The sequence below is a fragment of the Elephas maximus genome, chromosome 4 (assembly GCF_024166365.1).
Source record: "Elephas maximus indicus isolate mEleMax1 chromosome 4, mEleMax1 primary haplotype, whole genome shotgun sequence".
NCBI lineage: Eukaryota > Metazoa > Chordata > Mammalia > Proboscidea > Elephantidae > Elephas > Elephas maximus.
In genome coordinates, this window is record NC_064822.1 from 7,928,490 (window position 1) to 7,949,879 (window position 21,390).

Sequence of the window (21,390 nt, forward strand, 5' to 3'; positions counted from 1 at the left end):
GCTGTGTGTTCTTTGCTCTTGGCATATTTCATAGCTTTTAACGTGAGCATTGTAGGAGGCTTGACTGACATGAGTCGGAATCAATCCACTCAACGGCAACGGGTTTTCGTTTTGACTGACAGAGTGTTTTACAAGTCTAACCAGAAATATTTCTCTCTTCTTTTCATGTCTTATAGGTAGTTTTGACCTGATAATTATTAAGTTCATGAGGTTCAAACCACTGATGAACTTGACCTCCTACTAAACTTAAAAAAAAAAAACTTACTACATGTGATTAATTCGAAGTCCTATCCTCTAGCAAGGGGAGTCAACCCCGTGCCCTAATTTTAAGTTCTGCTGACCTCAAATGTTTTCCAAAGTACAAGACAAGTTCTGGAAGTCACTTCTGCCCTTGTTTACAAATCTGAGCAGGTAGTGAGACCAGTGTTTCACTATCTTTTCCTTTGTTTCCTTTTTTTCCTATGCTCTAGAGAAAGCCAATTGATTTGTCTGAGACTAGCAAAGCCACTTTCCAGGTTGAAGTTGGAAAACAGGCTGCAATGGTTTTCATGATTGATGATGACTTCCAAAAAAAAAAAAATTTTTTTTGTTTTTTTTTTCCAAAGACTGGAAGACCATCAAGCATCCTTGGGGAACAACAGTTGGCAGTGTGAAGGTGAAATCCTGGCTTCCAGAGATGAAACTAATGCAACTGCTCAGTTCTGTTTCTCAGGCTAGTCTATCCTCAGACAATAATTCACATTGGGACTTCCAAAGTTCTCAGTTAGCTCTGCTGCCAGGGATGCTAAAGGAAGTTTTAAATATTCATTAGCAACAGTGACTAATGCCTACATATCCCAATCAACTTACATTTAGGTTCACTGCCAACTTAAAGTTGCTCTTTTTTTTTTTTTTTTTTGTGAGGGATACAATACCACCTAAGTCAATCAGATAGGTGAGTGAGACAATAAAACTGGTAAGGAGGAATCAGGAAATCATGACTTATATGTGGAGGAGAACTCTAATAGAGATGTTTTTTGGGCAAAAAATCCACACAGAAAAAGCAAGACAGTTTAAGTCTGACATTAACATTAGCCTTCCTCTACACATTAGCTCAACTGAAACTTTCTTAAATATAGTTGATTTCATTAAATGAAGAGGGTTGGTTTTTGGTGAGTAATGAGCTGGATTCTTTCTTTTTTTTTTTTTCCTTACAAGATAAAGAGTTGACGCCTTTGAATTGTGCTGTTGGTGAAGAATATTGAACATACCACGGACTGCCAAAAAAGCGAACAAATCTGTCCTGGAAGAAGTGCGGCCAGAATGCTCCTTAGAGGCAAGGATGGCGAGACTGCATCTTACATACTTTGGGCATGTTGTCAGGAGGGATCAGTCCCTGGAGAAGGACATCATGCTTGGCAGAGTACAGGGTCAGCAGAAAAGAGGAAGACCCTCAACAAGGTGGACTGACACAGTGGCTGCAATAGTGGGCTCAAGCATAACAACGATTGTGAGGATGGCGCAGGACCGGGCAGTGTTTCGTTCTGTTACGCATAGGGTCGCTATGAGTCGGAATCAACTCGGCGGCACCTAACAAGAACAGATGATGCCCTATGGAGACTCCAGATGAAGACATACACAAGGTGATCCTGAGTTATATGGAAGTCAGGCCTTTTCCATCCATGATTACCACGGGGATTGTAGCCTCTTCTGTCAGAGGGAGACCACACAGTGTCTTCGTAGGCTTCTGGGAACGTCAGATTCCGCCACTGAAATGTGCTTTGCAGAAACAGCTGAAACATCGACTCATGCTAAACGAGTCCACTTGCAGGTAAGCACTGGAGCCTGGGCTGCGCCTGTGGTCCAGAGGCATGCTGACCCAACCATGGGCTTCACAGGAAAAGAGAGGGGAAACCTGACAACAGTGGCTCTCACTTATACACGCTATGTTTGCGTAAGAACCATCCAGAGCGCTTGTTAAGGGTTCTGACCCCCAAGACTCACCTTTAGATGTTCCGATTCAGCAGGTCTAGTGCAGGGCCCAGGAACCTGCATGTGCACAGAAAGTACTGCAGGTGCTATGTGGACTATACTTTGAAAATTAGGCCTGGCATGTTTCACAGCTGGAAAATTAATTTAAGAGTGAATGGGTCCCCACTGCACTGGAAGCACCCACATAGATATGCGACAAGTGCGGGGTGGGTAAAATTCTTGGTCTAGAGAGGGAGGCCCTTATTTGGCTCGAGTAGATGGTTGCTCTGAGGAAATGCAGGCCTGGTGTTGCTTTCAATTTGTTAAGAGAAGTCTGAAACCCAGGATTTTCCCAAATTTTAAATGTTGGCTTATTATTATTATTTTTTTAATACTAGGTAAGCCAAACAAAATAAGTCTGTTGGCTGCTGCTTGCCACCTCTACTTTATATTCTGCAGATGTTGCCTTCTTCATACGTTGCTACTCTAGGCTATCTACTCGCTGCTCCGAGAGAAGGCCAGCAGTCCCCCCAGTACGAGTCCCAAGAAAAAAATATTAAAAACTAAAACCTGGGCATTGTCCATGTCATCTTGATTCTTCTAAATTGCCTGCTTCTTCTGTTCTGTGGAACTCCGGGCATAACAGTCTGAAGCTTGAGCTCTGACCTATCTTTTCAGACCAGTATATGCTGAGGGAGAAGAGTTTGTGATGTGGCTGATTAATTCTGCATGGATTAAAAATACCTCGACATTTGCATTTTTAATTATGCAAAAGAAATCTGGGGGCTCTGGAATAGATGGCATAGCTTTCAGATCCAGAATTCAATGGAAGAGAGAAGAAATACTCTTTTTTCTTTTTAACAAGGAGGTACCATTGTGGTATACGCTGCCGTTCCCATAGGAGTCCCTGGGTGGTACAAATGGTTAATGCACTCGGCTGCTAACCTACAGGTCACCAAGTCAAGTCTGCCCAGAGATGCCTCAGAAGGAAGCTTGGGAGATCTACTTCTAAGAAATCGGCCACTGAAAACCGTATGGAGTGCATTTCTACTCCGGCACACATGGGTCACCGTGAGTCACAATCAACTTGACGGCAACTGGTTTGGTTTGATTTTCTGGTCCTTTCCAGAGAAGGAAGGAAAAATGAAAGGGAAGAAGGAAAGATAGACATAAGGGAGAGAATAATTTGGAGCAGGTTTTCCATGTAGCTCAGAAGGGGGAAATGATTACCATATTTTTATGCAAATAACACGCGCTTCTACATTTGCTTGCCAACCACTCCCTTTCCCTCCGTGAGGTATTTTCATAAGTGCAGCTATGCCAACTTTTTTAATATATTGCTGTAAAAAAATTAGCATAGCACGCTTACGAATATACCTCACAGCGGGAGGGAGCAGTTGGCAAACAAATGCAGAAGGCGTGCATTGTTTGCAGAAAAATACGGTATAATACCTGGTACAAGAAAAATGAAGACGTCAAGGACATGTGGAAGATAAATTTGCTCATATTTTTTTTTTCTGTAATGCCTTTCCTTTTCGTTCTCTTTCTAAATTCTACCAATAACCCAAAGCAATCAGATTCCAATGCCTTGAAGCCTTTCCTAACTACTCCAGCCCACATTCACCTTTTCTTTCCAATTCTTCATTAATAATTATCCTCTGAACCAAATATTGTCTTGCAGTGCTTACCAGAACTTGTATGGGGTTTTTTTTTTTTTTTTTCCCCACCTTTAAGTTTATGTCTTGATCACATCCACGCAACCTGCATATACTTTGTATGCCACTTCCCTGTGGCAGATTAGTTTGTTCCGTAAATATTTACTCCCTCCACTTCAGATTCCCTGGGAGGAATGTATTTGCCACACATTTGTGATAGACAGACTTTAAGGTGGCTCCCATGATATTCACACCTTTGTTTAATCTCTCTTTGAGTGTGTGGGGGACCGATGACTGCTTCTAATCAATGAGGCAAGGTGATGGAATGTATATGATTACATGTATGCAATTCCATAAAAGTGTAGTGTCCACCTTGTTAATCTTGCTCTCTCCCCTTTCTGACTTTGAAGAAGGAAGCTGCCATGAATCCTACAGCTGCAAGGAACAGAATGTTGCTACAACTACGTGAGCAGGGAAGCTGATGCTTCTCTAGTCCAGCCTCCATATGAGAACCCAGCCTGGCTGATACCTTGATTGCAGCCTTGTGAGACCCTAAGCAGAGGACCCAGCTAAGCTGTGTCCAGACCCACAGAAACTGTGATATAATAATAAGCTGCTAATAGCAAATCCAAGCCCTGGAGGCACAGTGGGTAAGAGCTCAGCTGCTAACCAAAAGGTAGGTCAGCAGTTCGAATCCACCAGCCATTCCTTGGAAACTCTATGGGGCAGTTCTACTCTGTCTTATAGAGTCACTATGAGTTGAAATTGACTTGATGGCAGCAGGTTTTTTTTTTTTTTTTAAATAGAAAACCAATACCCATTGATGTTGGCCCTGTCTATGTGACTTTTGACCAATAGGATGGTAGTGGGTGTGATGCAAACAGGGGCTTGAAATGTGACTGCATGGTGGGGGTGTGCTTTCTCGTGTCCTGCCTTTCATCATGAGAAGAATATGCCCACAGTCAAAGGAGAATAAGAGACACATGGAGCAGGTCTGGACCCAACCTGCAGCTTAAATTAAGCTCAAGAGAGTCCAGATAGATCAGCCAATTCCCAGCCTGTCTACAGATGTATGGGCAAAAAATAAATGTTTGCTATTGTATGTCACTGACTTTTTAGGTTATTTGTTATGCAGCAACATTGTGACAATAGATAACTAACAAACTCTCTAAAGCATCCTTCCTTAAACACACACATACCACCACCATGTCATGTAAACAGTGTTGGTCTCATGATATGAGGGTTGTGCTACTTCTTGAAGTAAATGAGTACAGTGGCCTAGAAGCATCTAGATCTGGGCACTGTACTCATTTGCAACCAATAAATATTCTCTATAGCTAATGCATGTTAGTTAGAAGAACAGAATAAAAGAGTATTAGAGGAACCATATTTATGAATGAATTTCACCACTATTATTTATATGGTTAGTCACTCCAAAGTTCTGGTCTCTGAGAAAAATGGCAAAAGATGTAACTCTCTAGAGGATGTCATTGAAAAATGGTAACTGCCAGGTTTTAACACATGAAACCAATCAAACATACTTCCAGTTTATGGCCAAGAACGTCCCACAAAAACATATCCAAGTGCTTCGAGTGGCTCCTCCTATCAATCTCCCTATCACCTCACCCAGAATTTACTGATCTGGTACCCCCATCTCTGGAAATCAGCCCTCTTGAGACAAAGGCAGGAATGACTGTTTTCCTACAACATGGTGAAAATATACCTGCCAAACAGGTTAGCCATTAAAACTGAACTTAAGGGCTCATTCCTAGTTTCTTTTTTTGGCAGAGATTGATGAACTCCTAGGATATGGGTCAAACCCCCAAGTCACAAGGATAAATTCCTGGTTAAAATTCACTTTAGTTAGTTTGCCAAAGGAACAGGACTCAACAGATGTCCTTTAAATCACTAATTTATAAAAGATTAGGTGCATAGTAAAGACTTTCATTGACTATATCATCTTATATCTTTGGCCATATCATTTTTGCTATCTACCTCTCACCCCTAGGACTTTACTTGTTGGGCCTAAGTACAAAATTCTATTTCAAATGCTAGTGAATTTCACACCTGCACTTGGCATCTAATTACTGGGATGCAAAAGGGGTCATTATTCTTTACCAATTAAAAAAAAATTTTTTATATATTATATATACACATACGTATATATACACACAAAGGGTCAATCTGCAAATTATATGAGATCTTGAAATAATGCCACAGCACACCCACAGCTTTTTCCTGTTGATGTATCTCTCTAACTTCCTCAAGTATCCCACGCACACACCAAAGGGAACTAACACACTACTGTTCCGCTAACGGCCAAACCCCTCCACTTCTGGAATTCTTTCTTTTCCATCTGCCTGTGCTTCAAAGTTCTTTTGCCTCCCAGATTCTGGGTTTCCACATTCAAGACTTCTGGAATATCATGATGGTCTATATCCCAGCATACTTAGAAAGGAGAAAATCCGGGACTTGATTCACTTACACTCAGAAACACTATTTTCCTGAACCCTGACTTTTCCAAGCCTCGAAATGTCTTTAGGTAACAAGAAGCTCCTGGCTGGTGCAAATGGTTAACACACTCAGCTGCTAACCAAAAGGGTGGAGGTTCGAATCCACTCAGGTATCTTGGAAGAAAGGTGTGGCAATTTACTTCCGAAAAATCAGTCATTGAAAACCCTATGGAATACAGTTCTACTCTGACACACACACGGGGTCACCATGAGTCAGCATCGACTGGATGACAACTGGTTTTAGGTAACAAACTTAACCTTTATAGTAGGGTTTCTGTGTTTCACTCCATTTATTTAAGGGAAATGTCTTTCTTTACTGACCTCCTTGGTAGTTTTGGAAATGGAAGGACTAAAGATCCAGTCCATTATGTGAAATACCCATCCCCCAAGAGCACGACTATTCTTCTAAACGTTTTCCCTGGAGAAACATTGCAGCATGCCTTTCTTCCTTGCCCAGTTACTAATTCTTCTGGCATCCTACAAAAGGAAACACTTTCAGTCCCTGTACTTGTACCAATGGGAAGTCTAAAGTTTAGCTCTTTCATGGATGCCACTGAGAGCTGACACCACGACCAGGGAAGGCAGTGTGGCACTGGGAGAGGCATATGCAGGGCAGACCTGTCAGGCAGCTTCACTAACAGGCAGCCTGCAATGACCACAGTGTCTCAGATCATTAAGCAATGTCTCACTGTGATGTCATGCACCGATGTCCAGAGCTGTAATCCTTTCAAAACAGACAGATTGTCAGCATGATAAAGTACATACAAACAAGTACCTGAACAGGGATGACTAAAGTGGGGGGGTGGGGGGAATGTCACTGAACTAAAAAGGGATCCTAACTCTACCAGAAAATAACACCACTCAGAGACTACCAGTGAACAACCTGCATTCCACTTAGGTATTTTCCTATACTGATTAGTGATTCCATAAAATATTCCTGATTGTGTAATCGCCAAATAGTTAACAATCTACAGATGTCAGAGCTGAGTTCTTAATTGCTATAAACTCGTGAGCAAACACAGATTCCTCATTAAACCCATTATACCCGGTATGTTAAAAGGGAACACTCATCATTTGTTTTCCCTCACAGCACTCAAATCAGGAGCATTCTTTTTAAAATCCTAGGTATAGAAAGACAAACAGGGCGATCTTGGTAAAGTATGTTTGGCAGGTTTCTGTCATTTTAAGGTGTGCTTATTTTGGAGCAGAAAACCTTTAAATGCAATGAATCTGTTGCCTAAATTTTTGCAAAGAACTATATTGTGTCCCCATGTTGCTTTCTTGAGAGAGAAGAAAGTTCTGCCACCTCTCCGTGAAAGCTTTTGTTCTCACCACCTCCTCAGGAGTCCTTGGGTACTGCAAAAGGTTAACATGCTCAGCTGCTAACTGAAAAGGTTGGAAGTTCAAGTCCACCCAGAGGTGCCTCAGAAGACGCCTCATCATCTACCTTGGAAAGGTGACAGCCACCGAAAACCCTACAGAGCACAGTTCTGCTTTGACACACTTGGGGCTGCCAGGAGTTGGAAATGGCTCCAGGGCGACTGGTGGAGGTGAAGCACCGCCTCCTCCGGTGCCTGCCTCCGGTCACTTATCCAGGCCAAGAAGCATAAATCGCTACGCTGAAAGGAAAGGGGAGGAACAGAGTAAAACGCTGCGGAAAAACGAACTCTGAACTTTCAAATTTGGTAAGCCTCAGACCAAGCTGGCTAAAATGACCAGGACTTTCCACAAAGGCTGTTTCTCTTAACCTGGAAGATTTATGAGGAAAGGGGGAAAGGGTGGGAGGGTTAAACCAAGAAACGGATCAATTACCAAACTACAAATAAAAATAGCTCCTCTGCACAAGCTTCATTAAGTTTTATCAGCAAGTATCTTGGGGTTTTACACTCAAACCACAGGTCATAAATTCACAGTAAATCCCCCATATGTTCACAAACACCTGAATTCAATTTCTCTTCTGGTGGTGAAGTAGGAATGTGGGGCTCGAATTAATTATGCATGCAAACTTAGTTTCTAACGGGCAGATTTTTGCAATGCTGAAGGGATTCATAACATCTGAAATTTGGGGATAGATCTTTCCTGAATTTTGGCATTTTTGTACTGGAATGTTGGTCTAAATTCCCTCTTCCAAATTTGAACAGTGAAAAGATAAAGTTGGTAAATATGTTACACCCTATGTTTTTCTGCAGACAACTATAGGCATTCGTGATATGTAACAAACGGCCTCAATCCTTTAAGGTTTTTAGACAAATATTTTTGTGGGTGTGTACAAGTCACCTTGAGTTATAAAGTCTAAACTGGGGCTAAGTGGCTATATTTATATATGTCTGTGTGTACACGTGAAATTAGCTACTTAGGAAATATCACGTCATTTTCAGTTTATTTTCACAGTTTTGCTCATCATGTGTAACATGAAAAGAATTATGAAAAACTTATACAAATCCCAAAGGTGCTCACTTTCCTCAGCTGGTAAAATTCATTTCCAGATTCTGACAGCCGTGATTTGTTGTCCATTTCACACCAATTTCAGTGTAATAAATCACAACAAATTAAAAACATACAGCTATATTCTCTGGGTTAAAAAGGTGGTCACCGAAGCTGTTAATACTGCGTTTGCTTCTGGTGTGACGGTTCCTGCTGGCAACGCTTTCTGGATCAGACGGAGGGTCACCTCTCTCCATCAGTAAGGCTCTGACGAGATTTCACTCCGAGTCCTTCTGTGGTCACTTTGTAAAGGGGCTATCATTTTATAAGCAGCAAAATCTCAGGAATGCACCCCTCGCCCCATTTTATTACTATCATCACTCTTCCTTATTAGCCTGTCACTGGTCTCAGGCAAGAGCGAGAAAATTTAGCTTTACCTTTTCAAGGGGAATTCCTCCAGCTACAGAGAACACACACGTGCATACACATACATAATGTTAGAACCCAACAATAAATACGCGAAAAAGACATTGTATTGTGAGCCCCAGGTAGCTCTTCCTGACGGGTTAAGTTTCACAAACACAATGCAAGCTGGTTTCTACAGAAGAGGATTGCCAAGTATATTGTGGTCACATTTCCAACGAGGCATTCGCTTAAAACTCAACACAAAAGGAATGTTATTTAGTGAGTTTTTAAAAACTGTATGTTACTTAATGATTTTCCCAAAAGTTTTATTTTAGAATGTGAACGTAAAACCCATCATCAAAGCTTTTATATATTCTAATGAAATTTTTAACAAACGTCCTTTGAATATTATGTGTACTGGAATTCGGTGTTCCTGGGTGATGCAAACATTTAAAATGCTCAGTTGCTAACCGAAAGGTTGGAGGGTTGGTTCTACACAGAGGTGCCTCAGAAGAAAGGCCTGGTGATCAGCTTCTGAGAAATCAGCCACTGAGTACCCTGCGGAGCACAGCTCTGCTCTAAAGCACACACAGGGTCGCCATGAATCCAAGTCAGCTTGACAGCAACTGGTTTTTGTGTTGAAGCTTAAAATTCTAGAGATGGCAAAAAACACTAGCTGGCACCTCCTCGGGCCCTTGTGAAGGAAACAGGCAGAGGGAGGCAGAGGGAGCCAGGTGGAGGCAGGATCCAGTGCCCGTGAGTCCTCCCGACCCCCAGCAGCAACACTGCACGGCTTTGAGTGAAGACATGAGGGAAGATAAAATGTTTTCCAGGTGTACCTATGAATGTAAATGCATTCTTGAAAATAAAATGTCACAGCCCATGAGAGACCATGTATGTGGTTTGACTTTGCACAGCAGTTGTAATCTGGGGCTAATGCCAGAAGTGCGTTTACTCTTCATGGACTGTGTGATTTTCCTGAACTGTCTAATAAACGGGTTAGAGAGTTGAAGAAAGTTTATGGATTATATTATTCAGTCAATAAAGCCACTGGGGATATGAGGGTTAGCCAGTTGTGACACACGGTGAAAGTCTGTGCTTCAAACTCAAGTACACATTTAGGTTCCGGTTAAAGAGCAAAAGGCAGTCCATCCCACAGGCAAAAATCCTGAAGAACTAAGAAATCAGGAACGCATTATGAACATTCGAAATAAAAAAGCAGCGGAAATTAAATCACAAAACCTGATGGGTTTTGATGACAAAATAAAATGATTATCAAGTTCTTTTTCATATTAGAGAGGTTTCATCATACAGCCATAGAAACTAATTATAGAACCATTATTTTAATTCTTTAATCATGAAATGATTACATAGAATTCAAGCTAACATTCTTTTTTTTCATTCTCTGTCTTTAAGGGCAGCATAATTGCAAAATACACGATTTTTTTTTTTTTAAAGATAAAAACTCTAATGCAATTCCGTGTTTAATAGTCATGTCATAATTCTACATTATGGCTAAATTCTATATGGATTTTCTGAAATGATTCAAAATGGAAAACAGGACATACAGTGCCTGAACGTTTTAAGAGAGGGTAAATAATTTTTTTTGAGAATTAGAATAAAATAGCTAAATATATATATATGTATATATATTTTTAAGAATCTAAATGAAGAGCTTGCAGGTATGATTGTTTTTAAACATTTTAAAGATCATTAGGATATTTTTCTTGACTGATTTTTTAACTTTATGCTCTTGATTGACTTCATAATTATTAGCTAATAATTTTCTTGGCTTCTATTTATAACTTGGCCATGTCCCAACTTACAAACCTATTTATCTGGATAAGAGGAATAAATGAGATAGAAGTGTCAACCAATTTAACTTCTCGTTAAATTTAGCTAAATTATCATATGAGAAAAACACATTTGGTCAGACCTTTTGTGTTTTCCTTATATAATAATTTAGCTAAACCTGTTTGAAACTATTGATAGACTTACACGCTCCATACATTCACTTCATTCTGAATCATCAGAAACTTATCAGGAATTCTTCCAGGACTGATTACATCATACTAAAATATGATTTTAAGGAATGAGGCTCAGGGAAATGACCTTAAATTCTGAGTGCCAGTTTCTACTTCTCCAAAATGGAGGTAGCAACAACAGTCTTTGCAGGCTCACAAGATTTTGAAAACTATAAAGCATAATACACACATGCATGATAGCATCAATATTTAGCTTGCATCATTCTTTGGTAAATTATATTTTTCAAAGTAATATATACTTATAGCTTATATTTTAGAATGCGAACTAAAAGGCTTAAAACGAAAAGAATCTACTGCTTCACCACATCACATCCCTCTGACAACCCAGTCTCAGGAAAAACACTTTCAATGTTTTTAGCTGTTTTCTAAGGTATTTGTTTTTAGCTCAACCGGAGCTACTCAGATCAACCTTAATTCTTGGTTTGTGATACACTCTCACTGATTATTCTTGCATGGCTCATGTTCTTTAATTTAGTTAGTTATTTTTCATACTGCAATCAATATTACTAAATGTAAATCCTCAACATGAATTCATTACCCAAAACAAAAGCCAGGGATTTAATGATAATCCACATTTAACCAAATTCCTCTGGCATTTAACTCCATTTTTCCTGAAGAATATGTTTATACCACCATCTTCTGACTCATTAATTTTAAACATTATCTGTTGATTTCCTACTAAAGTAGATGAGCCATTGGGTCTCTTACACACTGCCATCACAATTTTCACTCCCAGTTTCCATCCCCCATATCCTCCCTACATAACACAAACTTGTAAGTGATTTTTCAGTGTTTACATGATTAAAAAAAAAAATCACATGATTATGACCATATAAATACTGTTCCCTGCTAATTCAAGTGAGACATTATGATTTTATCTCTTTTCTTCTATGACATTTTTCTTGTATTTTGGTCCAGTTTTCTTAGTCTGTCTCGAATTCTTTCCACCCTTGACAGCCTTTTAATGCAAATTTCCAAAAGATTAAATTTATTGTAGTTGTTTATCCATTCCAAATTTTCCTTGGAGACCTTCAACCTGGGACCCTTCTCTTGTCTGCTTCAGTGTGGACTGGTTGCCCTCCAGCTGTCTACATAACAGAAATTCTGGCACCTCCTCCTTTCATCATTACCCTGGGGTTTCTTAAGAGTTCACTTTCTGTAGCTTCCTAGAAATTGGTGTTTCTTAGAGTTCATTTTCTGTGGCTTCCTAGAAGTTGGTGTATTGGAAGCTAAAAAAAAAAAAAAAAAAAGTCTTTGGATATTAAAAAAAAGCCTTTATTCTAGCTTCACTTCTGACTGATAGTTTGGCAAGGTATGGAATTTCATGATAGAAATCATTATCTTTCAGTATTTGGGAGTGTTGCACCATTGCTTCAAATGTTGCTATTGAGAAATCTGATATTTTGATTCCCAACTCTTTATTGTGTATTGTTTGTTAAGGATCTTCTCTTCATTTCTGGTATCCTAAAACTTTACAACGTTGTTCTCTTTTTAAAACTGATTTTGTTGGGCCCTAGTCAATTCTTCAATGTAGAATCTTAAATCCTTCTGTTCTAGGAAAAATTTCTTGTGTTATTTCCCTAAGAGTCTTCTCGCCATCATTATTCTTGTTTTCTCTTTCTAGAAAGTCTATCAGTTACATATTGGACACTTCTTGGAATTAATTTTATTTTTTATCTTTCTTTCCCATTATATTGTATTTTTCCTTTGCCTCATGTTCTACCTTTTGTGAAATTTTCTCGATCTTATTGATCAAGCCTTGTGTTGAGTTTCTGGATACTGCTATCATAGTAATATTTTCCAACAATTTTTTCATATTTTCTGAATAATCCTTTCATGTTCATGTTCTGTTGCTATAGTATCTCCTCTTATTTCTCAGTGGGCCTTAATTATACTTCTTTAATTTGTTTCCCTCTCATCCCTGTATTTTCTGTTTCTTCCAAGTTCTTTTTTAAGTTTGTTGCTGTTGTTTTGGTCTCTGTCTTTAAAAATAAAGACTTTCTTCAAATGTTTGAGATGCTTTTCTGTCCTCTCATATTTAAGAGTGAATCACCAAAAAGCAGATTAAACACTATACGCATGGGTAAGGCTTACAAAATGGTGGACATTACTAGAAAGGATGGGTAAAGAGCCATCTGTTTTGGTTGGAAATCCTCACGTGTCGGTTTTATGGATTGAACTGCATCCCCCCAAAATGCGTGTTAACTTGGCTAGGCCATGATTCCCAGTATTGTGTGACTGTCTAGCATTTTGTCATCTGATGTGAATTTTCCTGTGTTGTAAATCCTGCCTTTATGATGTTAACGAGGCAGGATTAGAGGCAGTTACGTTAACGAGTCAGGACTCAATCTACAAGATTAGGTTGTATCTAAAGTCAATCTCTTTTGAAGTATAAAAGAAAAGCAAGCAGAGGAACACAGGGACCTCATTAAAACCAAGCAAAAAGAGCCAGGAGTGCATGTACTTTGGACCTGGGGCCCCAACACTGAGAAGCTCCCAGACAAGGGGGAAGATTGGTAACAAGGACCTTTCCCCAGAGCTGACAGAGAGAGAAAGACTTCCCTGGAGCTGGCACCCTGAATTCGGACATCTGGCCTCTTAGACTGAGAGAATTTGTTCCTCTTTGTTAAAGCTATCCACTTGTGGTATTTTTGTTATAGCAGCACTAGATGACTGAGACAGTCAGTGTATGAGGAGTGCTTATCTGAGGAAATGGTTTTTCCAGAGAAGAATCCATCAACCTTTGTCCTGGGTACATAAACTTGGTTCTTGACATTCAGGGATCATTCTGTCATAACATATTGTGATTCAGAGATATACCCATTTTCAGAAAAATTAGAGTTCGATATTTCTGTTTCTCATTCCCTTTGTTGTTTTGAGTGATTTCCAAGAGGAAAAAGCAGAAGCAATATCTTTATTCTCTATGTTAAAATTGGATTTTTCTGGTTTCTGTTTGTTCTTAGTATCTCTCTGAGATTTTCAAAACCAAAAAAACCAAACCCCTTGCCATTGAGTCAATTCTGACTCATCGGGTATCTTTTCAAGGATAAAACTGGTATAGATACTTACAGTATTATTTTTTAAGTATATGAAAAACATGGATGTAAATCTTCCAAAATGATAATAGCTGTTTGTTATTGTAACAGGGTTATGGTCCTCATCTGCTACCATGAAACTTTAGGTATAATTTCTATATTATTTTTTAGAATTAAAAAAAAAAAGTGTATAAAGTTAACTTGGGGACTAAATTTTTCAAGCATTGAGTTTATAATGCACAAAGCTCCAAATACAAAATAAATTCTACTTTTATAATTTAGCGAAGTCTTCTAAACATTTTCCCCAAAGCACACCTTTTGGGATAATACTCAAGATAGTTTTCCTTTCTTTGACATGCGAAGAAATCCAGATGTTTATTATACAACTTTACTCCCTCTGGTCAATGTGATAATTATGACATCATTTTTAAGCCCCTGTCTCCAATATTTGCTGGCCTTCACTCTCAACTCTCCTGCCAAATAGTGGCCCATTCTCATTTAGATTTCTTAAGATAATTCCACTGATGCTCGTGGTGAAGAGTGTTTCATGGTCTTCCCCATAGTATGTCTTACCACAGCTACAGAACACACATTGGGAAAATAATCCCAGGTGCCAGCACACCACACCACACACAAAACTGACATCATTTTCTAGGCGTTACAGTCTTGTGCCTAATACAGGTGAATTGATATAAACAAAATAAACCTGGTAAAAGATTCCAAATAATCATAGTCTTTGAAGAACTAATTGATAATCTGCTTAATTAAAAGTTTACCACAAGCACTTTTCGTATCAATTCTGGTGTTTAAAAAATTCTGGAAGGCACTAAAATTCTCTTCCATCTTGTAAAGAAGAATAAGAGACATCATTTAACGGTTCTAAAAACCTTTGAGATTGTCATGACCTTTAGTTCTTATTATCGAGCACTCTGAGTGGAAATAGGAAGACGTTGGGATGGATCATCCCCTACTGACTACAAGGTATTACCCCAAATTTCTATTCTCTTCCTTGATTATTTTTTGGGCAAACTTCAAAAGTGTTACTTTTGTAAGCATCTACCTCCAATAAAAATGTAATGTTGCAAATATATTGGCTAATTGTGGGTTTGCTTGGTTGGTTTCTAATTAATTGAGACTTTATTATGTCATGCTTGCTAAACACATGATTTTAAAATTACCCTACAGCTGATTAAAATAACAAAAATAAATCTGTACTTTGATGGGCACAGGGTTCATAAGAAGTTTTTGTTCTCTAGTTTTACTTTTTTCTCCCAATTTCAGGGATTTTCAAATTTTTCAACAAATGAAAATTAATCCTAAATTTCAAGCTCAAATTGTTTAAAATGTGGATAAAAACGTTTTGACTTTTACAAGTCGATTTATATAGTAAAATCCTCAATCCTTTATATCTAAGATGTTCAAAGATTTAAATTTTTCACTTCACTCATTTAGAAATAGCTTTCTTTTGGGGAAAAAAAAATCTCAGTTTAACATGCTCAGATTTTAATAATATTTGTTTTTTTTTAATAAACATGGTATTTTTGATGTTTTATTTAACATTAAGAGACTATCAAACGGAGTAGCCAAGTGCTAGTGAATCATGAGCAGAAAGGCCAAAGGTAACAGGGATTCAGGTGCACATTTGAAAACCAGCCTTAGTGCCTGAAAGGCTCAGCAAGGTGGTAGTAGTGCCTGCATCTACCTGATGACAGATGAGAAAGGCACAGAGGAAAGCATCTGTTAAAACTCAGTATGATCCTTTACAAGCAAATTGTAACACTACCTTGCTTGTATTTTATACCTTGAACTGACACCAAAATACCTAGTGTGCAGGGAAGCTAAGCCAAGACCAAATGGGACTAATTACATGTTTCTGGTAGCAAGAGAAGCCCTGAAAGAGTATAGAGAGAAACACAGACACTGATATCAATATAAATAATGGTATTCTAACACAGCCATTAAATGCTAAAGAAAATCAATAAATAAATGCTAAAGAATCACTTTGGGGTTTATTTTCTTGAGGCACAAAAGAGACATTTAGAAAGTATATACTGAATTGTTCCCCATGTGTGATACAAGCCAATTATCTGATGTGAAGCTATATTGAGACTGAGAAGTCACAGGCCTCTACAGATACCATTTTATTTTGTATTTTCTCATATTGTAATTGTAATATTGAATATACCATGGGCTGCCAAGAGAATAAAGAAATCTATCTTGGAAAAAGTACAGTTAAAATGCTCCTCAGAAAAGAGAATGGTGAGACTTCATCTCACATACTTTGGACGTGTTATCAGGAGGGACCAGTCCCTGGAGAAGGACATCATGCTCGGTAAAGTAGAGGGTCAGCGAAAAAGAGGAAGACCCTCAATGAGGTGTATTGACACAGTGGCTGCAACAATGGGCTCAAACATGGCAATGATTGTGAGCATGGTGCAGGACCAGGCAGTGACTCATTCTATTGTACATAGGGTTTGCTATGAGCCGGAAATGAGTCAACGGCACGTCACGACAACAACATCTCTACAGGCTGGCACTGATGTTGTTTCATTTTGGTATCATAATAGTGTCTCCATGGATTTTGGCTGACATTTTGTTTTGATATTACTTGACAATAGACCTCCACTGACGTTTCATTTTGCCACTGCAACATTGTTCTTATAGGTTTGTGCCCCATTATTTTGTTTTGACATCAAAATGTCATCTCCATAGCCTTGGCACTGACATTGTCTAGAGAACTTTCTGAGGAGGCATGGGGTCTACGGAATACATTAGTAAAAGAGTACCAGGCAGGACACTTAATAAACTAGAGGGTGTTTTTGAAATACAGATTTATATGATATTTAACACAAACTTTACAAAATTGTTTCCATCAAGTCATCAGGGTTTATTAAAATATGGGTTCAGTTAAGGTGTTCATTCTGCATCTTTCCAATAAAACCCTACATGTCCTTTTGCATGTCAAGAACTTCAGAGACGTAAGCCTCTACCCTCTCTGCTGCCAGAATCAAGCTGTTTTTGAAAAATTAATATGATCTTTTTTGTGATGTGAAACTGAATTAAAATGTTTAAGAAGTATGTATGAAGTAAACAATTACATCTATAATTATATTGCAGTGAATTTAAGAAACTGTGGATTATGACATACCTTATTTTACATATTTTTCAGGCAGAAAGAAAATGCTGCCAATTAAACTGACATTGATTGTTATAAGCCTCTTGATTTCAGAGATTTTAAATTGTGAAAAAAAAAAAAGTGAATCTTAAAAGTGATGAAAAAGGTGGTGGTATGGTATTTGAGAAAATCAGCATTACCAAAACAGCAATAAAAATAATTGGTGGTGGGATGGCTTAAGTTTTTTGTTTTAAATCACGGGATAAAAACATAAACCTTAAACTGATTTTGCAGTTTTAGGTACAAACGAGCCATTTTCCTGAGAGGGATCTGCAATAGAATTCTCCCTTTCCTGGTTGTCTCTCCTTCCTTTCAGGTCTACACAATTTTCCATGAATATTTTCCTATTCATGATAAGATCAAAAATATTGATCCAGAAATCTACATACTTCCGGATGTAGAATGGAGAATTTGCTTAAATTCTCAAGAAAATAGCTTTTCAATTTAATGTTATAACTTCATCTTTGGCCAAACCAAAAACCAAACCAAACCACTGCCATCGAGTTGATTCTGACTCACAGTGACCTCACAGGACGGAGCAGAATTGTCCCATAGGGTTTCCAAGGCTGCAAATCTTTATGCAAGGAGACTGTCACATCTTTCTCCCACTGAGCAGATGGGGGGTTTGAACTGGCAGCCTTTCGGTTAGCAGCCAAGTGCTTTTAACCACGGCTCAACCGTGGCTCCTTTTGGCCAAAAGCCAATATGAAAAATCATAATGGAAACATTTCTGTTTTTTGAACCCTGTATTTGAAAATTCAATTTGTTATGTAATTTTCCTTCTAGAAAGTATACGTGTGAAAAATTGCTCCTAAAATTTAATGCCAGAGAAGGTGCTTCTATAGATGACCTCAAATATTTTCATTTATCATAGCAACAACTGGTCATGATAAGAACATTCCTGAATCTGATAAACTCTTAACTTGAAAACATTCATTTTGCTTTATAAATTTCCTTTTTGAAAGTATATGTTAAAATTGACTCCTAAAACTTAGTGTCAGTAAAAGCATTTCTCCAGATGAAGTTATACATTTCCTTTCATCTCAGGGTATAAATTCTATGTTGTCCTTTTTGCCTTGGCTACCAGGAAACTCTAGATAAATTTAATGTTCAATAGTAACAACTCACTCTTCCAATTTCTTAATATGCCTTTAACCTTTTTGGTGTCCCTTTAAGTCTCATTTTAACAGCCATTAAAAAAAAAAAAAAAGCTGTTTGAAATAATTTGTTGAAATTAGGTCATAACTCATACGTGGATAAATTCAGTAGCATTAACCACACTTCCTACAGAGTCACAGTGGCCACTGAACATTTGGAATATAAAACATAGAGTTTCTTTACCTCTTTTGAGAAGTTAATTCCTTCAGATTCTTCTAAAAGAAATAACAATGTTTGGCTTCATGTAAATGCGAACGATATATGATAAGGTATAAGAAGGAATCTCACACAATGTCTGGCACAGAACAGGCACTTTGTAACACTAAATACAATTAGAAAAAATGATGAGTTTGGTTTTTTTTCGGTTGCCACCAAGTCGACCCTGACTCATGGCGACTCCATGTGTGTGAGGACAGAACTGTGCTCCATGGAGTTTTCAATGGCTGATTTTTCAGAATGAGATAGCCAGGCCTTTCTTCTGAGGCACCTGAGTGGACTTGAACCTCCAACCTTTAGGTTAGCAGCGGAGTGTGTTAACCATTTGCACCACCCAGGGACTTGCAGAGACGTATAGCAGGTAGTAGAAATCTGGGCCTGTGGCTCAGGAGAGAAGTGAAACTGCAGCCATAGCTTTGATGGTTATCGACACATATATAGGTGTAATTTGAGCCATGGGAGTGGACGGAATCATGCTGAGACCAGGTAGCATGAGAAGAGAGCCCATTATATATGAAAAATCCAACCGATACTCTTTTAAGGAAAGGATTTTTTTTTTTTTTTTATAGTGGTTATATAACAACAATAGAGAAGAAAAAAAGAAGATCAAGCTGCTCAGGAAAACTGAGACCTCGTGGGACTTAAAAAACACAGTCAATTTGCAACCATAGGCTCATTCCAGGGAATCCCGGAGGCTCAAACACAAACCTCTCTGCTCCTCCGGCTGCGCCTCAGGCCCTGGTGCCCGGGCTGCTGGCAGCATGAGCGCTGCTTTGCTGATGACAGAGAAGCATCTCCTCGGGGCTGTCAATCTAACACCTTTCATGAGCGCTAAGATTCCACTAATTGAAAGAATCTTTAAAATAAATAAAAAATGTGTTTAAATTAACTGAATGTGACGGCTGTGATGTACTGTTGTCATGACCGTCCTGCCTAAGTTAAGTCTGGGACTCTAAGATTAACCTTTCCAGTTCTTTGAGGTTATCAAATAGGCTTCTTGACCCTTCTACAGTTTGGCTAACTCTTCTAATGAAAAACTAATGAAAAGACTCCCAGAAATACTACAGGTTGTGTTTCCCTCTTGGCTAAGGCTGCATTTCATCATGTCCTATTTAGTTAATGTAGTTTCTAGGACCCAATGAATATCATTATGAAAGAGATACTATTTTTTAAAAAGCTGACTGGACACCTTCAATTTATTTAAATACTTTCCAGGAAAAAAAAACAATTAAACTTGATAAACTTTATTTTTTATTCTAATAACTTAAGTCAGGATTCTCTCGTGGATCTTAGAAGTAACTGAAATCTTAAGTTAAAGATGTTACCACGTGATGTAAGTCTGACTAATGACAAAAAGGAACCCTAAAGGACAATGAGCTTCTCAAATTTCTAAGAGAAATGCCAGAATTAAAGATGGCAGAATTAAAGATCTCTTCTGCATGGCAGAAAAGATAGATCTGAAAACCTTATTTAAAAATAAAATTCTCATTCTGAAAACACAAGTGTAGATATGTGCAGTTCACATTCTCCAGCTGGTTGGGTATCCCTTTTGTATGCAGTTGGGTTAGGGACTGTGAGACCACACTCAAATGCAATCCACAAACAACCTTCGATTTAAGACACGTTGTTCACATCTTGCCAAGATGTCATGTAATATCAGTTGATATTATAATGGTTCGAAAAGCTTAGATTAAAAAAAAAAAAAAATACAGGCATGCCCTACTTTTCACCACAATCTATTCCTAGAAACCACATCATAAAGTGTATCAGATTTCCCCATAGGAGCAATGTTATAATTCGAGGTTATGTTCTGGACCAAGGAGTTGGCCTCAGATAACTTCATGATACAGCAACAACAGATCATATAGGCAAGATATAATAACTCTCAAGCTTTACAGTCATTTTAACAGTCAAAATAGACTGTAAGTACCATAAATCGGGTTTAAATACGTTCCACACGTTACTTATGTAAGAAAACCCAAGATTCTATGAACGTACATATGGTATCAAGGGATTTTTAGAAATGTGCTAACTAAATATCATAATACTTCTGCTTTTTCCCCATCTAAAATGGATTTGAGAATGACTTAAACCAGATTTTCTGAAGGGCAAGAGAGAAGTCACCTAGTTTAACCTTTTAATTTTATCCCTGAGACAGGATTTTTCACAGAATCCTTCTTTCACTTTGGAAAATTTTTCCTGTAGCTAGCAGAGGCTTTCAAAAATCATCCCATCAACCTCAGAAATATTCCAAAATGCTAGAGCCAGGAGATCACAGATTGTTCAATCAAGTGTTTGAGAGTGTGTTGATCTCTAGCGTGGCATTTAATATTTTATACAAATGCTATTAAAAGAAAAAAGTCCTGGCTTTTAAAAAAGGAACATTCAATCATTTCTCAGATAATTGATAGAACTGGCCAAGAACAATCTCCAATCTGTAATAGTACTGTTTGCTTTCCTGTCTTCTAGCTCAGACCCCAGCTGTGAATAGCACTGAGTGGATGAGTGAGGGCCGGGAAAGTAAAATGTGTTAATGACATGGTACAAGGGACCGGCTATTCAAACAAAATCTGTGCTGTAGGCGATACTCCATGATGACGGCATCATTGCTTTTGGAATAAAAAAAACATTCAAATTATCAGGTTGTTTTGAGTTCACAGTCCCCGGGTGGTGCAAACAGCTTGTGTTTGGCTGCTAATCTAAACGTTGGTGGTTTGAACCCACCCACTGGTGCCATGGAAGAAAGGCTGGGCAATCTGCCTCTGTAAAGATTGTTGTTTTTGTTATTAGTTGCTGTCGCCAAGAAAATCCTAT

At 38.4% G+C, this 21,390-nt stretch overlaps 1 protein-coding gene across 18 annotated transcripts in view; it reads right to left on the bottom strand.

Moving 5' to 3' along the window:
* The window catches only part of PARD3 (par-3 family cell polarity regulator), an 870,612-nt gene that overhangs the window by 69,629 nt on the left and 779,593 nt on the right, over positions 1-21,390 (bottom strand). The gene's annotated exons all lie outside the window — the stretch shown is intronic.